Source organism: Phyllostomus discolor, chromosome 2 (genome assembly GCF_004126475.2).
Source record: "Phyllostomus discolor isolate MPI-MPIP mPhyDis1 chromosome 2, mPhyDis1.pri.v3, whole genome shotgun sequence".
Lineage (NCBI taxonomy): Eukaryota > Metazoa > Chordata > Mammalia > Chiroptera > Phyllostomidae > Phyllostomus > Phyllostomus discolor.
This window is the reverse complement of record NC_040904.2, coordinates 65,967,413-65,992,480: the sequence shown is the minus strand read 5'-3', so window position 1 is coordinate 65,992,480 and position 25,068 is coordinate 65,967,413. Positions and strand designations below refer to the sequence as shown.

General features: G+C 36.1%; 1 protein-coding gene and 1 pseudogene across 8 annotated transcripts in view; one reads left to right on the top strand and one right to left on the bottom strand.

The window, feature by feature from the left end:
- The window catches only part of ROBO1 (roundabout guidance receptor 1), a 1,159,940-nt gene that overhangs the window by 914,035 nt on the left and 220,837 nt on the right, over positions 1-25,068 (top strand). The window lies entirely within an intron of this gene.
- Positions 10,820-11,412, bottom strand: LOC114491059 (annotated as a pseudogene).

Below are 25,068 nucleotides of genomic sequence, written 5' to 3'. Positions count from 1 at the left end.
TTTTAAAAGCAGCTCCCAGAATATGTCCTGAGGTAATAATTGTTGATCTTTGATACTCTCATCACTACTAAGTTGCAGAAAAAAAGTTGGCCATACCTATGAATTCTTTTCATCAAAGTGCTTTGGACACTCACCCACACTGTTTCCAGGTCCCCACTCTCTGAGGATCTGCAGCTACTGAGACTCGGACTAGCACCAGTCACTCACATTATTAGGGGTGATCTGTGGCAACAGCATAGGTAGTGGCATAGTTCATCAGAAGTCTTCTTTTAATCCTGGGGAAGGAGGGTTTGGCGTGACTGAAGTGGTGAGTGAGAGAACTGATTTAGAGATGTGGGGCCTATATGGTTGCTCCTTGCTTCCTGTTGTGTGTCCTGTAAAAGAATGAATGTCCCCAGTTCTCCTTGCTTCCAACTCTCAATCAGGATGTCAGTCCTGAAAAAGGCCCCCAGTCCCCCTTTAAGAGGCCTCTTTTAGACTGATAAAGGTGGGATGGAGAGTTAGTTTGGCCAGACCAACAGCTAGGAGCTGGAAGAATCGGATATTTCAATCTCACATCTTGACAATATATCAGGAATGTTTCCTGTGTTTTACATGACAGTTGAACATTTGTCAGAATGCTGACCTTGAGGCATTGCAAGATTTGGTAACATCAAAGTTTCCATTTTGTTCAGTACACTGTCTTTATTTACTGTAACCCAGTTTAGAAAGAAATGTAGAATTGAAACAAAAATGGGTTGCCCTTACCTGAAGGCCATATATAAGGAACCCCGTAAAACTTGGATAGGTGCAGGCCTACCTGTTTCCCCCTTAGTATCACTGATTACTAGATGGGCAACCTTATGTAAATTCCCTTAGTTCCCAGGTTCTTCTAAATGTTAGTATACAGCGTCACTTGAAGGGCTGGATAAGAAACAGATCGCTGACCACATCTTCACGGTTCCTGGTTCAGCAGGTCTAGGGTAGGTCTGAGGTTTTGCATTTCTAATATGTTCCCAAATGACGTTGATGGTTCTGGTCCAGAGACTTTGAGAAGCACGGCCTTCATCCCTTCAAGTCTATTTTCTTGTACCTCCCATGGGAATACCTAGAGTTGACTTCTTAGGGACTATTGTAAGACTAGGGCACATTTCAAAACATCAGGCCCATACTCAGGGATTCATGGCTGTTTAACTCTTAAGTTACCCTTTTATAGTTAGTTGTCCAAAACTTAACAAAACTTAAATTTTCAAAATGTTAAGTCTGCTGAGTAATCTGCTACAGTTATAGATAACATTTTTTTCTATGCACCCGTATCCAACAGATAAAACATGAAGCTTACCTGTGAGCCCACAATCATCTTCATGTATACGCTGTCAGTACTTGTCATGTTTGTTTCCACAGATTTGTTACCTAAAGATTTTTTAAATTTTAAATTCTCTTTTTTAAAAATGTATAGATTATGCTGTTACAATTGTCCTGATTTTTGCCCCTTCTTCCCCCTCCACCCAGCATCCCTTATCCCCTCAGACACTTCCCACACCATTGTTAGTCTCCATTGATCATGTGTATGAGTTCTTTGGCTACCCAATTCCTATACTGTACATGGGGATGTATACTTTACATCCCCATGGCTATTCTGTGACTACCTCTTTGTACCTCTTAATCCCCTCACCTCTTCTCCCATTCTCCCACACCTCGCTCCCATCTGGAAACCATTAAAACACACTCTGTATCCATGATTCAGTCTCTGTTCTTCTTGTTTGCTTTGTTTAATTTTTAGATTCAGTTGTTGATAGATATGCATTTATTGTTCATAGTTTTAATCTTCTTTATCTTAAATAAGTCCCTTTAACATTTCCTATAACAATGATTTGGTAATATGAACTTGAGTTTTTTTCTTGTCTGGGAAGCACTTTATCTTCTCTTCAATTCTAAATGATAGCTTTGCTGGATAGAGCAATCTTGGCTGGAGGTCCCTGTTTTTCATGACTTTCAATATTTCTTGTCAATCCCTTCTAGCCTGCAGAGTTCCTTTTGAGAAATCAGCTCACAGTCTTATGGGTACTTGTTGTTAACTAATCCCTTGTTGTTGACTAACTTCTTTTCTCTTGCTTTTAAGTTTCTCTCTTTATCTTTAAACTTTGACATTTTAATTGTGATGAGTCTTAGAGTGGGCCTCTTTGCATCTATCTTATTTGGGACTCCCTGTGCTTCCTGGACTTGCATGTCTATTTCCTTCAAATTAGGGGAGTTTTCTTTCATTGTTTTTTCAAATAGATTTCCAATTTCCTGTTATTTCTCTTCTCATTCTGGCACTCCTATGATGCACATGTTGGAACTCTTGAAGTTGTCCTAGAGGCCACTTATACTATCCTTATTTTTTTAAATTCTTTCTCCTTCCTCTTGTTGTTCTGGTGGGTTGTATTTTGCTTCCTTATGTTCCAAATCATTGATTTGTTTCTTGGCTTTCATCCACTTTACTGTTGTTTCCCTGTAAATTGTTCTTTATAGTGTATCCTTCATTTCTGACTAGATCTTTATTATGCTCTTGATGTCCACACTCAGTTCCTTGAGTATTCTTATAATCAGTATTTTGAACTCTGCACCTGGTAGATTGTTCATCTCCATTTCATTTAGCTCTTTTTCTGGAGTGTTGATCTATTCTTTCATTTGTTCCATGATTCTTTGTCTCCTTGTTTTGGCAGCCCCCCTGTGTTTGTTTCTGTGTATTAGGTAGAGCTGCTTTGACTCTGTTTCTTGGTAGTGTGGCCTAATGTAGTTGGTGTCCTATAGGATCCAATGGCATAGCTTCCCCTATCATACAAGTTGGTTACTCAATATGTGCCCTTTGTGTGGGCTGAGTACACTCTCCTCTTGTAGTTGAGCCTTGATTGCTTTTGTCAGGGCAATGGGAATGATATAGTCAGGCCAGTCAGCTGCAAGGACTGGCTGTGACCACTGACCACCACTGTTTGCCCTCCATGGAGGGTCAGCTGTGCAAGGTCAGGGTAGTGGCACTCTGATATGGTCTGTAGCTGTGCACTGGGTGCACTGTCCCTGGGGTTTCCCTAGTGATGCAGGTCAAGGTTAGTCTCCACCTGTCTTTTGCTTTGGGCCACCCTGCCTGAGCTATAAAGCAATCTGAGATGGCTGCTACTTGTGCTGGGCTTGGAGATTCCCAGGTGAAGCCAAGCTGTGAAACTAGGCTGGCTGCTGCTAGTGCCAAGCCTGGAGCTCACTGAAGCCAGCTGTTGATTGTTTGAGAAGATTTAGGAAGTTGTGAAGCATGAGGGAAAAACAGCCATTTATATAGAAAAGCAGTTTGGGCAGGCCGGTAAGTTGAATGTGGCAGAGTCTCTGGAGATCTCCAGGGCAAGGCAAACCATGTTAGCTAGGTTGATGGGTTTTCAGAGATGGAACCAGCTTGATGGCTCTGTGGGCAGAGAGTTCAGGAAAGGGACAATGGCCTCTGCTCACCTTCATGCCAGACACTTCAGTCTCTCCCTGTATGCCACTGGTACTTTTCAAGCTGTTACCCTGCTGTTGGAGCTCAGAGGAAGGAAGTCTGATAGGTGAGTATGCATGTGGGTTGTTTAAGAGGAACTGCTTGGGGCTTCAGAAGTTTCTTTCACCAACTCAATCCCCACTGTTTTTTGCAGCCAGAAATGTGGGGATTTATCTTCCTGGCACAGGAACCCTGGGCTGGGGGCCGTGGTGGGAAGCTGGGACTCCTCTCTCCCGAGATACCCCTCCCAAATGTTTATCCACCACACATGGATGTGGGACCAGCTTGTTCCATGTCTGCATCCCTCCTACCAGTCTGGGTTATGTGGTTTCTTTAATTCCATAGTTGTCAGACTTACATTCAACTCGATTTCTGATGGTTTTGAGTGAAGGTTGTTCTATATTTTAGCTGTAATTTTTATGTGGTTGTGCGAAGAGGTGAACTGTGTTTACCAGGGTCACTGTCTTGACCAGAAGTCAGTATTACCTCAAGATTACACCAGCTATTTGAGGCCTTCAAAAAACAGATTTTAAAAGTATGAATATTATGTGAATAAATGAAATAGATAATATTTATCACCTGAGCTCTGATTGGTGAGCTTTTAGAAAGGGATATAGGCATGAATAAAGTTGTTAAAAAAACTCATTTTTAAATGTAATTAGCCTTTAGTTAATGCTATAGTCATTGTTTGAAAAAATCAAAAGCATAGTTTCACATGGGAATTTTTTAAAGTTTATGAATGACCTAATAGAACTAGATAAGACTTTGGTGATAATTTTCAAATATCTGCTTTACAGATTCCACTGATGATCCAAAATGTAAAATATATTTTGAACAAATGCAGATCATTCACTTAATTGTATGAAATATAACTTTGAAAAACAAGTGAGATGCTACTTTTTTCAGTGTGCACTCAACATACAGTATATCAAAGGAGATTGGATAATTTAGTTTACTTGTATTAAGTTGGACTGCACCTAAAGGTCAGAGCGCAGGCGTAGATACAGACTTTGTGAGATGTGGCGGGGCTCTTGCTCTTGCAGTGATGGGGTGTACACTAACTGTTGGGAGGATTAATTATATGTCCTTACAATATTTGGATTACCTTGAAAAATTCAGTGACCTTTAAATTTATGATACTATATTTTATCTCCCAAGATGACATCCCTGTAATAAGCACAGGAAAGTTATTCGGCTTTAGAGGGCTTCTATATTCTTCCGGTGACATGTTTATTCACTTTGTTTATGTGTTTGTTCTTGGCCTCTTGCTAGGGTATGATATTTACTGTTGGTTAAATATACTTTTCAAGTTTAGGTAAAGTTTTTGTTTTCCATATAAAATATTTACAATAAGTCCTGGAAACAGCAATCCAGATTTCCTGTTCAAAACCCCTTTCTAATGGTCAAAACCATAGAGGAATTATAACATTATGTATATCACTTAGAAAAATAGATATTCCTCTTAGAATGTAGAGTGTAATTTGCTACCCATGGTGAAAAAAAAAAGATTCTGGTAGTGAATTATTTCTTAATATTCCCTTGGAACTAACTATACTTTAATTTTTAAATATGTTTCCTCCTTAGAATAATAAAAACAACATGTAAAAGTAATTTTTGATCTGGATGAAGTTTCCTAGTTTCATTTACCTTAATATTGAAAGAGAAAAAGAAGACTTTGCTAAGTTCTCACCATTTAATGTTGAGTAAGTGAGCACTTGTAATACTTTGAGTTTCTTTTGCAGTAGTTCTTTGTTCATATTTCTTCTGGTAGTCTTGTCTGTGACCTAGTTTTAAACTTTAACTTAAAGTAATAATGCTAGTTGCAGCAGTAACATTGCATGAAGCTTGAGAGAAAGCTTAAAGACATACTATGTAAAGCATAGTTGAATGAGGTTATGTAAGTGATTTTAACCTTCATGTACCATATAATTTGAATAATTATGGTGTATGACATTAATAAAAAAAGTCGCCTCACAATGCAGAGGCATGCCACTTGTTTAAGGCAGAGTAGCTACCCAGGTGATTCTCACATAGTGGCATTGGTGAATTTGTCTTGCTGAATTTATGGTTGCTCGGCTTCTACCCAACCTTCGGGGCTCAGAAGCTTTGTTTGTTAGCACTCCAAGGTTAGACTCACATTAGTCAAGACTTGGTAGTACATAATCCTGAATGTTAAGTTAGACAATTATTTTCTTCAAACACCAAATATTCTCTCTGTGGTCATATTACCAAGACCTGTTTCCTTTGGGATGCTGCTGGGTGAGCATGAAATCAGAATAAATGATCAAGATATGATTCAGATGTTTGGTAGCATCAGGCTTAGTAAACCTAATGGTATTATCATCTTCAAAACTGGTGCTGTGTGTGTCCCCAGGGTGAAGTAAATCCTAGTTTTGTGTATTGGCAGCGACATCAATGGAAAAAGTTTGGATGGTTAATCCCAGACAATCTTGTTTTATGGCCTTCTTTGTGGCTGTTCTTTTGCTGATCAGTTTCCATCCTTTCTCTTTAAAACCGTCTTTTTTAGATATGTTATATCATTTTATCAGAGTATAAACAAGTTTTGGTGCCCTGGGAAATATCCCTCTCATTGGGCAAAGGCATTTTTAAATATTTTATATTTTAGCCAACTATAAAAGTTAGTTGAAATATGTGAAAAGCATCTATAATCTTCATTGTATTTTTATTAAACAAGTCCTATATTAAAATTGTATACAATTTTCAATATATATATGATGTTGGAAAAATTTTAATAGTTGCCAATAGAAGATTTATTTAGAGTCTTGAAGTAAATTTCAAATTCCTATTTTTGGGTAAGAGAGTTCATTGCTTATTTCTCATTCTAAAAGTAAAACTAGTATATGTTCTTTTACTAGAATCACAGAATACAGAAATGAACAAAGAAGAAAGTGGAATTTCTCTATAGTCCTGTTCCATATAGAGAGCAACTCTTCTTATTTGGCTTATGTACTTTTTAACAAATAAATATTTTTCTGAAGTGATTATATTAATGAAGTGATTAGTGAAGCTTATCCAGAGAAACAGAAATAATAGGATATTTTTATGTGTGTGTACACATATAACAAACAGATATACAACACACCTATATATAATTATATATAAACATTAGAGTATTGTTGAGAAATATTCATTCTAAGGAATTGGCTAACGCGGTTGTGGTAGTTGGCAACTCTGAAAATCTGCAAGCTAAGCCCATAGACTGGAGGCCAAGGGATGAACTGATATTTTAGTATTGAGTCCAAAGGCAGTCTGGAAGCAGAATTCCTTTTTGCTCTGTGTGTGTGTGTGTGTGCGCATGTGTGTGTGCACGCACGTGCATATGCGTGTGTGGAGGGAGGTTGGGAATCTCAGCTTTTCTCTCAAGTTCTTCCACTGATTGGATGAAGCCCATCACATTATAGAGGGTATTCTGCTTTAGTTAAAGTGGACTAATTTAAATGGTAACCATATCTAAAAACACCTATAGTAACATTTAGATTGTTGTTTTACCAAACAACTATGTACCCTTGCATAGCAGAGTTGATATATAACACTAACCATGACAATGATACTATACATACTATACGTAATATAAAAGGATTATGTATATATACATATGTCCACACAGTTTTAGACACATACTATGTGTACATGTGATGCTCCCTACTTTCCTTGTCTGCTTTGTGTGTCACTTCTGCTTAACTTACCTCCCAATTCTTCCTGTCCACTCCTTCGCTCTTTCTTTTCCCCTCTGCTCCTTCCCTTCCATCCTACTTCCCTCCCCACAGCTCTTCTGACCACTCATGTAACTGATGGTTCCCAGAACACTTTCTAAAATGCAGATACAAACATGCCAAATGTTTACTATTGAGATCATCTTCACTTGAACATTTTATCATCACCTCAAACAATTTTTATGAAACTGAATGTATAGTTTCTTCAAATCTGTTCCTTTTCTCTTTTTCTAGTCTCAACGAATACAGTTGGCCTGCGTCATTTTTAATGTTCCCTGCTTCTTTCCTTTCTGTTAACCATCCTATTCCCATTCAGTGGCCATTGTAAATGGAATCTATTGACCCAATACCTCACAATCTATCATCACCACTTGGCTTTTCTTAACTGGTGCCTCTGCTTATCTTCTCCATCCCTTTGAAACTTTTCCACATTGCCATTATAAAAATATATTGTATATGCAAGCCTGACCTCCTCATTTCCTTTCTGAAAACCTTTCTAAGGGTCCTTATTGCCTTCATGGTAAAATCTAAGTTCCTTAACCTGTTATCTGTAGCCTTTAGGGTTTTGATCCCTACCTAACTCCCTTGTCTCATTTACAGACACTTCCCTTCTCATTCCTAAAAATAACGGGGCATGGAATACTGATGACAAAGAATTGCACAATGGGCAAGCATGAGTATTTTTAATAAAAAATTACAATAAGGAGGAATAAAATCAGAATACCAACCACATTTTCCCCTTAATTTTTGATTTATGACCCCTTAATGTTGTCTGAATTGCTGGTCTCCTGTAAAAGAACTTTGTCACTGAAAGTATTATTTAGTAAGAGTTATACTACAGGAAATAAAATTGACATTGTAATACCAGAGAGAACTATTATAAAGATTCTCACTTAATTGGCATCAGATATATTTAGGGGTTTAAAGGACTCCTTCCCACAAATCATCTTTGCACTTCTACTTAACACCTATTAAATTGCTTTGCTTAATTATAAATATCCTATAATGCTAAATGAGATTCTTAAATGGCTAGGGATTGATAGAAACCATTAAAAATGAATGCATACTAGAAGTTATGTTTCATTTCCTAGGAACTAATTCTAAATTAAAACATGGTTTAAATTTCTGGGAAGTGATACAAATTGTTTAATGTGTTATTTAAATTTACCGTATATGAAGAGATTATTATTCATAACTTTATTCATAACTGGCATGAGCACCCTATATGTGTTGACTTATAATGTATGTAGTATGTTATGCTCAAAAATCACTAAATTTTTTTGTATTTTTGAATAAAAATGCCAATGTGTTGGTTGACAGTGTACATTATTGTGTGTTAAATGAAGGCCAAAAAAAAAATCTCAAAAAGCCTGCATTACTTTAAAAAAGTTATCTATGTTTTTTGCTGTTTTATTTTTAAGTAATTCTATTAACTTCTTGTTGTCTTCATATATTACACTGTTGGGGATTAATCAATAGTAGTTTATAATACTGAGGTACATTTGTAAAACTGATTTCCATATTCTCAAGTGCTTTCAGTTGTCCTTTCCAGATAAATTCTCATAGCTTATCTATTTTATAGATAAATATATATTAAAAAGTAAAAAGCCTGCCTGTATTCAGTGCTCTCTGTATGCCAGGAACTGTGCTGAGTGTGGCTGCTTTGTGTGTAGTATTTAGTCTCCACAAATGCTCTGTGAAAAGGAAAGCGAGCCCTCGTGAGGTTCCTGGCTCACCCAGATGCCAATCCTTATTCTTTTATTTCTAGAGCAAACAGCAGTTAGACTTTCTTGGTGATATCCATAATTAAAGTAACAGACATGTATTTTTAAAACATAATTTTGATATGTTTAAAATAATTTGCAAGATGTATATGAAAGAGTAGAAGGTTAAAAAATGTATTACTCCCTCAGGGAGATGTTTTCCAGGCCAGAAATGGATTTTCCAGGGACAGGAACATTCTGTGTTTATCTTCTAGAATCTTTTGCACTTGTGCTCTCTATCTAATAGTCTGTGTAGAACAATAAACTGGACCAAAAAAAAAAAAAAAAAAGAAGAACTGCATAGAGGAAATAACATGTAATTTACTGCAGTGGGCAGACCCCGATCCCAGAGCAGCACCTCTGCCTGCACCTTGGTGCTCTGCTGCCTTCAGTCCTGGGTCTTCCTTTCTTGCTGTTTGCTCCCCACCGCACCCTTCTTGTTCTCATTGTGCTTCTCCATGCAGGACTTCTGGATATGCTTTTGTCCCCTGAAATCCAGGAAATATTTTATTTTATTCTGTATCATATCTTTGCTTCAGTATTCTCCCTAGGACTTGTATTACTATGCAGGAGAAGGAATTGAGAAAGAATGAGTGGTTATTTTGTTATTTTTTGCTTGCTTTATATTCATTACCATGAGTCTGACTGCTTTATTCTTTTCTCATTAAACTTGTTATCTGGTTTCACATTTAACATTAAAATTTACTAGTATATTTTAAAACATAGATTGATATGGATGCTTCTCTTCTATTTAATAAGATATTATCATACTCTGAAATAAAAAAAATATTTGAAAATAAAATTTTGCAGCCAAAGTCAATGTCCAATGCTACTCAGAAGGGAAATTAAATTGTGTGTGTGTGTGTGTGTGTGTGTGTGTGTGATTATCTGTTTGTATTGTGATAAATGAGAGTGGTTGAAAACAAGAACATGCAGTGCCTACTGAAAGATATTTAAGCCTCATTTGCCTTAAAGGTATTTGTGAGCCAGGAATTAAATGACAAAGTTTAGGTGTTACTCATAGAAAGATGCTTTGAACCTCCTCTTAAATTCTTTTATTCTTATGTCTTATGTACCTGATCCTGAAAAGTGTACTGATAATGGCTAGAAAAGGAAGATTTTATGAGAGATTTAAATTATTTCTTTAATTAAAATTTTTTTATCCTCTCCTGAAGACTTTTGTTTTCATTGCTTTTAGAGAGAGAGGAAGGCAGAGGAAGAAACATCAATGTGAGAGAAAAGCATGTATTGATTACCTTCCTAATATACCGTGTGACCAGGGATTGGTGCCTGAACTCAGTACTTTATGTGTCCAGACTGTGCCTGGACCTGGAATCCCACACCCTAGATATATGCCCTGACCTGCAACCTTTGCAGGAATCGAACCTGCAACCTTTTGGGAACAGGGCGACGTTCCAACCAACTGAGCCACACTGGCCAGGGCTTAAATTATTTTTAAAATTACACATAAGCAACACTCTGAAATATTTCTTTTCTACTTCTGTAGTTGTTAGTATTCTCATAACTCCAAACCATTAAGAAGATACTAACTTTTGCTTTGAGCACTCTCAAATGGGAGTTAAGTAAACTCACTGCCACTTAGTCAAAGATTAGAAAATGAAGTCCTTCCTTAAAGATCCTTTATTATTACTGTTATTGATATTTTCACTAATACTTGAAGAGCCAGATATATTTTTAAAGGATCATGCCTACAGTTAGTAAATTATGTAGCCATGGAACGTTGAAATAAAGTGATGAATAAAAAGGTACACTGTAAAAATTCAAGAATAGAGAGAACAGAACAGTTCTTTTTGATTTGTCTTGTTTCTAACGTAGGAGGAGAGGGAAACAGGTGTACTAACATTACTTTTCAGGTGAAGGTTTCTGTCCATTGAAGCAGTTACCACTGGCTTCTTTCACCTGATCCAATGCAGTCTTTTCCTTCGCTGGCTTCTGAGGGTGTGTTTAGTCTTCCACGTGTAGAGGTGCTACATCAGGCCATGGCCAGTGCTGAGGTGGCTGGGATCACTCAGTTGGTCTGCCAGCTGGGATTGGAGTCAATGATAGTAATAAGAGTTTCCAAAGGCTTCGTTATCTTTGGTCTGTCATCTGGATGCAGTTCCCCAACGGTACATGTTCTGGACAGTTCTCTAGCATCTATAGAACCCGATGTCCTCAAAGTTTTCAGTAGCAGTGCCTTTAGCTTGTTTCCGTAAGACTTCCCCCCACCCAGGATGGTTCTCCAAAAATCTGGTCAAATCGTACACCTGTGGTGCAGTATCAGTCGGATTCCCTTGCTGTGATTGTGCTTCTGGATCTCTTCTAGGGTGTAGTACTTGATGGCTTTGTCTGAAGGCTCGGCCATTTCAGAACACAGCCAGCTTCTGCCCTTGCAGCAGAGCACAGCATGCATCTCCGCGTCCAGGCCCTAAAGTTCAGGCCCAGCACCTGGGACAAGGCAGCAGGTGCCACAGAGGGCCAACGGTCCTTTTTCACATATAGTTACAATATAGCAGAATATAATGAAGTAAGAGATAAACTGGGATGTAGGAGACCTTGGTTTCTACCAAGGCTTCTAACAAACATGTGTTTATGAGAACAATGCCTATACATTCTTGCAAGTTAGTGAAGGGAGTTTGTTAAGATCTCCTAAAGCGCTATAATTGTAAAGCACTGCTCCACTGCATTCCCTTGAACTGCTCTGACTCAACCTCTACTAGAAGATCTAAAAGACACTTGAGCTTACTTTGGTCCAAAACAAACACTTAAAAGACTTCCACTCCCAGCCTTCCCAGCTCAGTAAATAGAGCTTCCACCTTTTAATTGCTGAAGTTAAGTGCCATAAAGTCATCCTTGACTTCTTCTCTCTTCATTTCATACACCTCATCCAGTTCATCAGCAAATCCTCATGTCTCTGCCTTCCACCATGTGTCTAGGTTTTCATGCCACCGCCAGGGCAGACTGCACCATCATGGTCTTTCCCCGCATCACTGCGGCCACCACCTAGGTGGGCTCCTGCTTCCAGTTCTGCTCAGTTCCCACACCCCGATTTCTTCTCAAAGCAGCCAGAGTGATTCATTTAAAATATAAACCACATATACTCTGGTGTCTCCTCACATCATATAAATCTTTCACCTTTAGAATGTCCCTTCATATTCTGCTCTGAACTCAGACATTTTCATTCACTTTGTGTTAGAGCCAAGGTCTCCACAAGGACTTCAACCTGACATTTTCTCTATCATCCTCCCTCGGTCTCTCTCTGACCTTGTTTTTCTCACTAGGCTCACTTCTCTGCAGGCTCTCAGGACTCCTGCTTAAACAGTTCTATGCCCAGATGCCCCTTGGCTCGCTCTTACACTTCCTTTTAGTCTGTTCTGCACAAAAGTCATGAAGACAGGACTTTTCTGATTATCTGTGTAGCAGAGGAACCTGTACTCCACCCTGTACTCTCTAAAACCCTAACCCTGCTTTCGTTTTTCTCCTTAGCACTTACCCCACAAGGGCAGGGACTCCATCTCCTTTGTTCACTGCTTTATCCTCAGGACCTAGAACAGGTTTAGTTGAATGAATGGTTGATTGAATGGAAATATTTCCTATTGATGTTATGATATATATACACACATATATTTACATATATACATATATGTACACACATATGTACATATATGTATATATCTTTAAAATTGTGTATTTTTATAGACAGGGTGAAGACATAGGCAATAGATTTCTCCTTTTCTTTTAAAGCAGGCAATAGTTCAGTAGAACTAACATACTTCTTTGGTTATTGAGAAAACATAAAGTCAGAGAATATTTCTTATGTCCTCCATGGTCCTATAGTTCATTTGCAGAAAACTAACAAGGTTTAGTATTCTGAATGCACAGCTTGGTTTTATGTTACTTTTTGACAAATTTAAATGAAAAAAAAAATAATCAGAAGCCTGCTTAATCATCTGATAATTTTTATAATATTTTGTCAGGTTGCCCTTTCCCCCAAATGTACTGTTGTTATACACACACATACATAAACAGGATAATTATATGTATAAAACATAATGTATTTGATTATCTTAACTTTTCCTTTTACTTGAAAGCAGAATTCACTGCTAATGACCAGTGAAGAATTTCTAAAGCAAGATGAGCTCGCCTAGTTTTATTTTCCTCTTTAAGTTAGTGTGTGGCCTTAGAGAAATTTTATGCCCGTAGCAAGCCAGGGCCCTTATCTTTAAAATCAGTGTAGTAATAGGGATAATAATACTACTCTTACCTGCCTAACCAGGTTGTTGAGGTTAATAAGATAATAGCTGTTGAGAACTTTGAAGTCCGTGAGAGGAAGCTGTTTTTAATATGAGAAGAGGAGTCTTCCATTTTTCTGGTATCTGTGATTAATTTGGAAAAGTGCCCTATCTAGATATGTTGCTATAGCTTCCCCGAGAGCTCTGTGGTCCCATTTGTCCTCCTGAGACAACTGCTCTAAGGTGCAGCTTCAGGTTCTCCCCACGTTGGCACAGTTCATCTCGACGATCTACCAGCTTCGCACACGTGTTCTGCAGCAGAGCTATTAAAAGGAAACAAAGTGTAGCCTGAGACATTCCTGGCACCTATTTTGGAAGGTACACATTTGCCAAACTCCAATTTTCTATTATAGTAGTTTGAAACTCTTTAGAAGTACCTGTCCAAGGTAAACTTGGTTTCTTAAGAAGTTATATTCCATCCTGTGTATGATGTCTTTTAGTCAAGATAATGTCTCAAGAGTAGATATCTCTAAGAATCTAAGAGGATTTCCCCTTCACTTTTTTTTTTAATCATTTCATTTTTCAGCCTGGAGCCCAGATTTGATTAATCAGTTTTCCTGTCTTATATAAGGATTGTTTTTATTAATGCACTTTTCAAGCCGAGACATAGCATTATCGCCTTCCCGATCGTTGTATGAAGCGTTGAGATCTGAGCAGGCCAGCTGTAGCAGCTGTGTTTCCCCTTGGATCTTGAGCTAGAAACTTTCATCTCCTTTGCTGTCTCAGCTGCTGGTCTGAGGCTATGGCCTTCCCATAACTCAAACCAGTTTCAAAGCAACGTAAGTAACCTCTTTGGAATGCTTTTGGAAAACCACAGAAAGGTTCTTTAAAAGTACACCACTTATATACTTTAAATGAATGTTTCCATTTTAAGGTAATAACAGCATAATGTCAGGAGTCAATGCACGGTATTTAACTACACTATGAACATAGTGTAGGCTTGTCGAGATAGACCAATTAAAAAAAAAAGAAAAGAAAAGAAACAGCAAAGTCAAGGGTTGGAATCTTTAAAATGATCTCATAGTTGTGGAATCTATGAATCAAATATTATATTTTCCACAATTCAATTTAAAAGTAACATTTTCTCTAGGCCTAAGGACTTTTTTTCCATCTAAAAAAGGTCATGTAAAAAAGATGCCATTATCAAAATGGAAATGGTATTAATTATTTTCACTGAGGAGGGAAATGTTTCGGACTGGACTTGGGTTTACTTGGGGTGGGGAGATCAAATTTGCATGCCTTTTCATAACAGTGTGCTACGTTAATTCATCAGTGCAGTAAAACGTGACTGATGAGTTGTAAGATTAAAGGTCATTTTAGTGAAATTTGACATGTACCTTCAAGTCTGGGCAAGAAGAAAAGCTTCTCGTTTTTATGTTTGTCTAGACTTCCTCCAAAGAGGCAGTTACCACTCCAAACCTCACTCGTTCCTACTTTTTGGTGACTTAACTAAAGCTGGACTCCTTGATGCAGCTTGTTTGTAATTACAGAAGAGATTACAAATTTGATTCACATTTATATCTTTCTTACCGGCTCACTAGTGTTTAGTGGTGGGAAGAAGCCTCATTTTAGAGCATTGGCAGAGGAAAAGAAATCTTTGGGGCTCATTTAAGTGTCTAGTTGACGCTATATAAAAAATAAGCTAAATTTCAATCTCTCAGAGTCTCCAAAGGCCACCTTTACAAACCAGCGGCATAGAACACGCTACCACAGCCCAGGAAAAATAATTTGCTTGCCTTAACAATTCCTAGCACATTGTTTTTTTTAGTGATTTACTGCATGGATTTTAAAGCTTTTCTTTATAATCACTTGTATTACCTTATCTGGAAAGGCAGCTTATTGCAGTCTTCCAGAGTGACTGCCGGTGCTACTGGGGGATTAGAACATGTAGACGTGCTATCACTTTCCCCTCTGGGGCTCCCAGGACATTATGGGCATTATGCATAGCTTCTGGTGACCCATTCTTGAACCTGTGCCATTCAGAAACTGCATTTGTTTGTGTAGTTTTTAGAGTGGCCTTCTTTTAAAAAATTCTGCATACTTCATGCAAGTATTTTTATCATGTAGTCAGTTCCTTTCCAAGAAGCACTTTTTCCTTTAGAAATCCATATTTATGTGTATTTGTATATGTGTACACACACACACACACACACACACACACATATATATATATATATATATTACACACACTTAAGGACATACATGTACAGGAAAAAAGAAGTATAATGTAAGGTGCACATGTGAGCTAACTATGTAATTTTAAATTTTATAGTGGCCACATTTTTTAAAAAGGGGAAAAGAATCTCAATAATATATTTTATTTAACCTCAAAATCTAAAAATAGTGGCATTTTAAGGTGTGATTAAAGCAACAATCATTGATGAGATCTTCATCCTTTTTCCATACTGTTTTCAAAATCCATGTGAGTTTTATATGTACAGCACATCTTAATTCGTAGCAATGAATAAATTTGCAAGGGGCTACCTTTTAGTCAGCGCAAGTACCCCTGTATACTATACAACTATTTTGAAGTGAATCCATAGGTAGTGTCTTAGAATTCTAATTTTGTTTCTTAGTTTTCAAATAAAAACTTTGAATAATTTTTTTGTGTAACATTTTCCAAGTATAATTTATGTTTAATAAAGTGTTTTTTTATTTTAACAAAATTACTTTAGATGTCGACCTACCTTTTAAAATAGCATTGACCCATTAAGATCATACACACTCTTATTTGGTGGTGCACTTAACCCTACACTCTTCATTTTCCAGTGACTGGTTTGAAGGAATTTTAAGACCTTTATCCACATGGAAGCTGGATTCATTAACTGTTAAACCATGAGGCCATCATGACTTCCATATTATTCATTGAATGTATGCTTTCTTGATTTTACTCAAAATACATGGGAAAACTTGCATTTAAATTATTTTAAATGGTAGAGCCTGACTTTAAACTTATATCCTGTAATATTTATACTGAGAACTGTGATGCAGGGCAGGCGGATTTTCAGGTGAGATGAAAGAGAAGAGAGGACAGCGTTGGCTGAGCACACAGTTCCCTGACCCCTCTGAATGATTTGCCCTTTGCTCATAAATCTCTCGTCATGGTCAACACAGAGCCTGGTATTGATTTGCCAGTGAACTATCTTGTCATCTCCGGGCTTGGGTCCTTTGACCTTTTATTTGTTCCTGTAAAATTATGGTCTATCACAAACTTCTTTTCTAATAGGTCCTTTAAACTTTGAAAGGCCAAGTGATTCTGTGGGAATATATTAAACAGTTGGATAATCCAGTAAAAGGAGGTAAAAAAAAAAAACAAACCCACAAAATACCTACAAACAGCTAAAGGTCAAAAAACCTTATTAAGTCCAAAAATCTCTTACGTGAAGAAGGCCCAAGTTTACTTTGATCCTAGCTAAATGCACTTCAGCTTTCTTAGCCCTGCACATTGGATCTGCATTTCCTTTCTAGTATCTGAGTGGGGGACAAAGTGAAGTTTAAAATGTGACTCCCAAGCAATGGAAAGGAAGCACAAACAAAGCAATTTAAACAAGTACAATGCATCTAAATGAAATGATCACACCTTAGTTCTCAAAATACTGGTATTAGCACAAAGAACTTTCAGTGGAGCTTCTATAGTTGGTGCTATTATGTCACACACAGGTAGGTGAACTCTGCATACTCTGGTTTACAGGTAAGCTGAAGAGAGTTCAATGAAATAAATGTGGAAGCAGGATTTCAACTTTAATTTACAATTTCATTTCCTTACATTCAGTTTATTTAAAGTGTAATTTATTGTGCTGGCTACCAGATAATTACTCTAACTATAGATTTTATTCCCTGCAAAGAGATTCCTCTTAAACTCTAGTTTCTGAAGTTACATTTTGCAATATGTATGTCTATAAAAATGAATCAAAGTTACCTTTCATTTTATGTTGTGTGTTTTGTTTACAGATCATGACATAGTTCTTATTAAAACTTTTGGAGAAATATATCATTATTGAAAAATGCTTTCTCTGAGACATGTTTCCTTAGTCCCTGTTTGTCCCAGGTGATGCTAAAAATGCTCTGTTCTATACAAGTATAACTAAATAATGGGGCATCAAAGGGCTTTTGGAGAGTTCAAGGGTATAAAACAAGAATGTTGGATCAAGTGTATGTATGTTTCATTCCTCCTTAACATTTTTTTGGTTAAGATGAACAACATTGCTGGAAGGAGACTCAATGAATTTTTATTCAGCCTCATGTAAGGCAAGTCTCAGTCTCCTAATCAGTGAATAAATGGAGCACTGTTTTTTGACTCTGAAAACCAGATCATTATTCTAAATGAAATTGTTTAAGTAGTTGACATCCACACTGTTCAATATTCACAATTTTTTAAAGTGCCTTTAGTAAAAATATTCCTGCCTCTTAGTTCTCCACAGAAATCCCCCAAATTACTAGTTTTGGGGGGATCCTTTCAGGTATAATTTTAAGCATATTAAAATAAACGCATGCTTATCATATAAAAAGCAGTGTAGCATGCATACTGACATTAGTACATAAGGAGATTTCTTGTGCTTTGTTGTAGGTGGGTCATATTCAGCCATGTGAGTAGAATATTCTTGACCCAGTTTCTTCTTAATATGGTTTCCAGTCTCTTTCCTGTGGCAATCTGTAATAATCCTGTACAAATTTCATTTCACAAGTGTGAAAAATTATCAGTAAGATAAATGTCCTTAGAGTTATCACCATTTCAAAAAGTACATACATCTGTAATTATGTTAGATATTGCTACATTTTTCTTCATACCGGTTACAGAAATTATTGTTTCACCATTAAGGCAAGATAGTCATTTCTCCAAAATCTTCACTAAGAGCATAAAATATTTTTTCTTGTTGAATTTTTTGTTATCTGATATGTCAGTATAATTTTAATTTACATTGTACTCATTGTGAGTATGTGGGGTTTTATTTTGTGTGTTTAGGAGCCACTTAGATCTTATGTTTATGGGCAAACAGTTTGGTCACATAGTTTTCCACGCTTCCCTTGCTAGTCTTTTTCTTGATTTCTGTGAGTTCTTTATATATTAGGGAAATTTGCTATTGTCTGTAATATATTAGAGGGATGGCAAGTATTTTCACAGTTTGTCATTTTTCTTTTGATTTTTCTTTATGGTGCTTTTGGCTGTGCAGAAAATTGGAGTTTAAGTAATTGACTTTATTGATTTTTTTCTTTTATGGTTCTGGCTCCTATGACATTGTTAGAAAGGCCTCCTATACTCTAAGGGTGTAAATTAGTTCTCACTTCATTACTTTCACTCCATTTATGGTCAAAGTCAGGTAATTGGATTGAGGCAGGTGTCACCAGTTCTGAGCATCATACTGCTTTGCTCTTTAATTATTATGGGCAAAACACTGCTTAGACCTTGTACTTGTTCTGATTGAGGAAGGGAGGGTTTCCTTTATGTTTCACCTGGGACCCAGCCCTGATGCTTGACTGATCCTCCTTTAAGTGCAAAGAATCTAGCAATAAGAAGCTGTCTAAGGTTAAGGCCTGCTGGCAAGAATGCCCAGTTTTTCCTGTGCCTTTTCTATGGTTTATGTATGCTGTGATAATTGAGAATTGGATATAGGGAAATTTTACCTGTGATTTGGTATAATCTGTGATCCCTTCTCCTCAATATTTTCAATAAACCGAGGCTGATTTTGTGTTATTAGTGTGTATATTATTGTATTAGCATATACTATTGCACATTGACATCATAAATAATTAACTATAATATTATATTCACTTTTCATAATTCAGTTATTGGAGTTAAAAGGCTTATTGTTGTATTTACATCAGTATAAATAGAAATTAACAATTTATTGTTCAATGTTTATTTCAATTAAGTGTTATAATCATAGGATGAAGGGATTAAGGTTTGACAGTAGTAAGCCCTATAGCAGTCTACCCAAGTAAACTTTGGGTGGTAACAGTACTCGGCTTAGAGGATTGTTGTAAGAAATGGCTGAATGAAAACATGAAGTATGAGACTAACTGATGGCAAACAGTAAGTCTTCAGTAGATGGTAGTGATTTTTAAAATATCATCCCATTCCAGTTACGGGATCCAGATTCAGGTAATTTGATAGAGGGTGACTGTAACTGGTGCACTGGTTATAATCTGTGGACTATTTGTTCCATATGAAGGTACGATTTTACTCACTTTCAGATATCCCCAGATCACAGCAACTTTTTTTTAAATTCTGAGACCATATCTATTTCTTTTGGATGATCAGGACAGCTGAACATCTAATCCATTCATTTTGTTCCTCATTGTGATTGAAACAGCTGAATCCATCATGCAATGATTTGCTTTGATCATAAAGACAGTCAAAATGAAAGCATTGGCCATGCTGCCCAAGGTCCATTTATTTTGGAAATAACTTTTGACAGGTCAGACATAGTCCCATATTGCCTTCCTGACATTTCATTGATATCTTGTGTGGCTTCTAGTAGCGTATTCATCATTTAGATAATACACACTTTTGTTATCGTTTGTTCTCTGTTATCTTAATAAATGTAAACAGATGATTCATGAGAGTGATTCATTGAGCCATTTTAGCTGCAGATGGCCTGGGAGGCAACAGAGGAGGTGGCGTATTGTGCTCAGGTCTGATCTAGGGGCTGAGGATAGTCTAAAGGAGAGCAAACTGAAGCGATTCAAGGGAAGACACTGTTTATATACATAGTGACAAATACACATAGTTTACTTACATAGTGACAAGTATAGGGTTTTCAGCCTGTAAAGTCTTAGTTTGAAGTAGATGTGATTCAAGGTGATAAAATGATGCTGCTATTGATTGCCCTGACCAGCGTGGCTCACTTGGTTGGGTGTTGTCACACAAAGGTTGACTTTTAGACCCCCGGTCAGGGCACATGCCGGGGTTGTGTTTCCTTCCCGGAGAGGCAGTGATCGGTGTTCCTCTCACACATCGATGTTTCTCTCTCTTTCTCCCTTCCTTCCCGTCTCTCTAAAAATAAAGAAATAAAGTCTTTTTTAAAATATGCTGTTACTACGATAAACATGAGTTTGTTTCTAATGAAGGGGCCTTAATCATTTTTTAGCAATTAGTTCCATAAAATAATTTTATTTAATAAGTATTATTGTTTATTATACTTTTGCATCTGAATAGATATTTACTGTGACAAGTGTTACTGAAAAGAAAAATGTGCATTGTAAACCAACACAATTTCCTGGACTAGGGAAGGCCACCAATTTCATACGCACGTGCGTATACACACATCCACATGTGCAAACGCAGATGAGAGGATCAGGTGATCAAATGCTAGCAACTGAACTTTTGTTTTGAATGTTGCACAACTGTGAGAATGAAATGCAATAGTCCATAGCATTTAACTATTTAATGTCTTCTGAGGCATTTAGCAACTCAGATTGATAAGACTTGGGCTTTGATTCTCAGCTGAGTTAGATTTCAGAAAAAAGGTAAGTACACAAAGAAAATGTCCCAGGACCTCTGGAGAAAGTTTTTTGGTTTGTTTGTTTGTCAAACAAGGTTGTGGTTCGAAATAATTGAAAAGCCTTAGAAAGAAACCTTTCAAATTTAGGTTTAGTCCAGGGAGTGCCAGAAATGTCTGTGGGGAAGTGTGGGATGGGGAATAAGGTTGAGAGCTCCCTTCTCTTTTTGACCACTTTTTTAAAAAATATAATTCATATGTAAGTGGAATAATTGAAAATAGTGATTGGCTTTGCAAGTTATCCCATGGAAGAATGATCCAGAAGGAAGAGAGCTGGACAAGACTGTTGGAAATGTATTGATCCTTCAGCACACATAGATTGTGTTCACTGTCAACATGACCTTTCATTTTGACGGACAGCTATTTTTTTTTGTAGTTTCTGTCGTAATGGCCATTTGTGGGAGCAATGAAAAGGGGGCATACAAAGGTTAACTTGTAAGTTTTTTTCAGTCTGAATTAAACATAAAAAATCTGAATAATACCCAAGATGTTACTATATTCTTTGAATTTATGAAGAGTAGGCTTTCTTATGTATAAATGTGTTCAGTACTGTTAATTTTGAAATCACTTAGAATTTCAATATGGTCTATAAAGACAAAAATCTAATGCTAAAAATGATGAAGGTATATTTGTGGAAGTGGGAATTTAATTGGATAACATTTGGTTAATAGGTGGAGATTTAAAATCATCTTTATAACCAGAAGTAACCTCATTGCACAGTATGCCGTGCATTTTTCCATCCACTCAGCTAATAGTTGCTGTTGCTCTTTCATGGTGTGTGTGTCTGAGCATACGTGCACACATGTCTGTGTTTTGCTTCCTAATTGGCCCTGCATGGTTTTTACTCTTTTGTATATTTTATGTTTCTGTGGCTATAAACAATTAGTTGTTTTCTTTGTATTCTTGGCTGCTGGTATACACAAAAGGACAACACTTCACTTACTCAGTTTGAATACTCTTTTATATATTCTTATTAATTGTCAGTTGATTAGTTGATTTTTTTAGGTTGCTACTTAACTGCTCATATCAAAAATGATCATGTGCTATTTATCAATATCTGTACTTACTATATTATTTCCTATCTAATTGCTTTGGGTAGCACATTCAAAAGAATAAAATAATCATATTTTAATAGCAAATTTTACTGAATTTAGTAATATTGTCTGTCTCATTATATATGTTAGATATTGATTTCATAGATAGAAAATATCCATTTTAAATAGTATTAAATAACTGTATTTTTTAATTCTCTGAACAATGTTCTATTAACCAGAATATATGTTCAATAAACATTTCTATTGTTCGACAGTGTCACAGAGAGACTTTTTAGACAGATTCTCCATTGCTTAGGAAATTTTACTCATACATTTATTTGCCTATTAATTGAATAAAAATACCAACGTTTTTTCTTTAGTGAGCTTCATATTCAAATTAAGAGTTGGGTATGACCAACATTATGAATAATAGGTAACAAATAATGATTCTTTTTAAATTCTGATGAACTTTGATAAACTGACGTTTATTTTGAGTAATTGTTCCATGCCATTAATTTACATCTATGTTAATTCATTTGCTAATTTTAATTCTTTTAAAATATCTATTTTGTATTGTTTTCATTTCTCATTTTTTCCCCAATGAAATAATCATGTGTTTACAGGGTTAGACCTAACCTGATAGATGTATTCTTCAATAAACTAATAGGAATTTGTGTGGACACCATTGTGACTTCTTTTTGTGTTGTTGTTCTGTGAATCCCGAAAGATGCTTACGTTGTTCCCATTTCTTTTAGTTTAAAAGAAAAGAATCTTAGAAGTTACGAGATTTAAAGTTATTATTTTAAAATATTTCTGTTTCTTTTCTTACATCAAAAAGAGACTTTCTTCACAACTCAATTTTATGGGAGAAAGAAAGAAAAATTTTGAGGAGTATGAATTGTTTCTTTATGATCATGCAGGCCTGCTCACCCCATTATTCAGCTTAATGTGCAATTTTAATCAACCAGTGATTATTTTACTGCATTTTCTTGGCTTAGCCTCAGCAATGTTATTATTATTACTTTTTATTGTCAACAATTTTCTTTGTGACAGTTTGCAATACAAGCTGTTAAATATGAGTTTTATGCTTTCTAAAGAAATTCCTAAATGGTGAATTTCTTCAGAGATTTGGCAAAAGGTCTGGAAAAGAACCAGCTTTCTTTTACAAGTGAAATGGGGCAATGTAGGCATTTCCAAGCATGGCTTACAAAAATGCGTTATAAACATATTCCATTGATATTTGACAAGATAAAAGTTATCATTTGGTTTAGGCAACACTGTTTGCTTGATTATGTATTTTATTTTTTTTAGCCTATTAGATTTTCAACATTACTAAGTTGTCTAATGTAAATTTGGTCTAACCCAATTGCACTGATTCAATTCATGACAAAAATAGGTGAAATAATTTAAGATTTTTTAAGTGCTTAAAAAGGTCTGGAAAATGCCATCCCTAGAATTAATTAATTAATTAATTAGAATCTTTTCTAGGATGGGAATAGTTTTAGTGTAAAATCTGAATGTATAACAGAGACTTTAAAAATATTTAATCTGGCTGTCTTACTACATTGGGATGTAGAAGATTAATATTGCAGTTAGAAATACATTGGAATGTGCATTTCCCAGTTGGTTAGATGCAGGAATTTATAATTTGTAAGTTGATACAATTTCGTAGACATATTGTCTGCCCAAAACTATGGGTGTATCATTTCCCGGTAGGATTTTTACCTAGAAATGACTGTTTTGTATTACAGTTTTAAGTGCTCCCTGTAGGAAATTAAACAGACAGTATTGTAATGTGAATATAGACCACTGTGTCATTGCAGTTTCTTAGTGTTGTTTTCATTTGGAGGCATTAATAATGTTGCTTATAAACCTATGGCACTAAATCACTGTCTTAAAAATGTCATGTTCAGGCCTCTTGTCTGCCAAGTTATAAATCTCACCTCTGAGCACTTTTCTGTGGCTTTACTACCACATGCTTATCTTGATGTTTTCTTGGGATAATTTCCTTTTCTCTTGATTGCTCTTTGTTTCATCTAGAAAAGCAAAGCAAGGCGACATTGGAGATTATTTTTAAAAACCTAATTTGTAGTGATATTACTCACAGAGGAAAAAAAAATATTTCAGTTCCTTAAAGTGTGGGACTTGAGATAATTCCGTTCCTTGGGGAGACTCCTCTTATATGATTAATTAAAAAGTTGGATGATAAAAACATCTGTTTAATACAGAATAGCATTGATTCATCTTCTGGTTTAACTCAGTTACAATAGTCAGTCTGAAAAGTGTTAAATCTCACTGGTAAAACAAGTTTACTATATTGTTTTTAAAGCCTTATTTGGAGATAGAACTTACTCTAGATTTTTAATATCATGGCTTTATATATACAGACATTTATATTTTAGGAAAAATACTTATTTCCATAATTAACATGAGGGATGGAAAACTTACTCTGTACTAACAGTTTATTATAAAGTAATTATAATATTCTGGAATATAACCCTTTAAATATTTTCAGGGTGGGTTTTAAAAAATCAAGTCCAACAATGATTTCAAAAAATTTAGCTACTTCTGTTGTAAACCAGGCCATTCTCTTGCATCAGCTCAGTTTGATAGTTAATGGATAATTATTCAAGGCTGGTAAGAAAGAGTAGGAATGGATTTAATAATTTTTGCTTTTAATACTTGGTTTATAGTTTTTAAAGAATTTAACTTGTTTTCATATTAATAGTTTGAGTATTAAATAGCTTAAACTCCCTGATTATGAGACTCATACAAATTGGAGGTTATGATATGACTGTGGAGGTACTGGAGATGTACTTCAAATAATCAAGTAAGAAAAACTCACTTTACTTTTGTGTCCTTTTCTACATTCATTTGCCTTCCTCAGTTTCATCTTTTCCCTCTGGCCCTCAGCTCTGTCAAGTGCAAACTCTCACCTCTTGTCTTCTGTAAATAGACCCCAGCCTTGTGCATACAAAATCACTACCTCAGCCACAAAATATATCTTTAGGTCCCATAATCTATTCTCTCTCTTCCCCATTCCTACCCCACTCTCTCTACTTCTATTAAGACTTTTTGAAAGTTCGGTGTACCCTAATTATTTCTGGTTAGTAAGCTCCCATTTTCTGGTGAAACCTGCTGTAATCTGGTTTCAATCACCATCACTTCATTGCAGCTCTTCTTAATTAGCTCTCTAATGCCTTTCCATACACAAGCATATAAGTGATCGTATTTCAGTCATTTTACTGGATCTCTCCAC